Source organism: Micropterus dolomieu, linkage group LG23 (genome assembly GCF_021292245.1).
Source record: "Micropterus dolomieu isolate WLL.071019.BEF.003 ecotype Adirondacks linkage group LG23, ASM2129224v1, whole genome shotgun sequence".
Lineage (NCBI taxonomy): Eukaryota > Metazoa > Chordata > Actinopteri > Centrarchiformes > Centrarchidae > Micropterus > Micropterus dolomieu.
Window position 1 is genome coordinate 35,724,754 of NC_060172.1, and position 315 is coordinate 35,725,068.

A 315-nucleotide genomic window follows, 5' to 3' on the forward strand; every position below is an offset into this window, starting at 1 on the left:
AACATGGTTAAGGATGCGAGAACACACTATTTTTCTTAACTCATTACTACACATAAACACAATCCCAGGTTTCTGTTTAAGACTGTGGATCAGCTGGTAAACCCAACCCCTCCTTGTGCCTCAGCTGGAAGTAATGATGACTGTGAATTGTTTTTATCTTATTTTACCAATAAGGTGGTGTCAATCAGAGCCTCTATTACCCCCGCGGCCTCTTACTCAGAGGTTCCTCACCAGCAACAAGACAGTTTTAACCAGTTTTATCCCATCGACTTGTCTGAGCTTTTAAAAACAGTATCACAAATGAGAGTGTCCTCC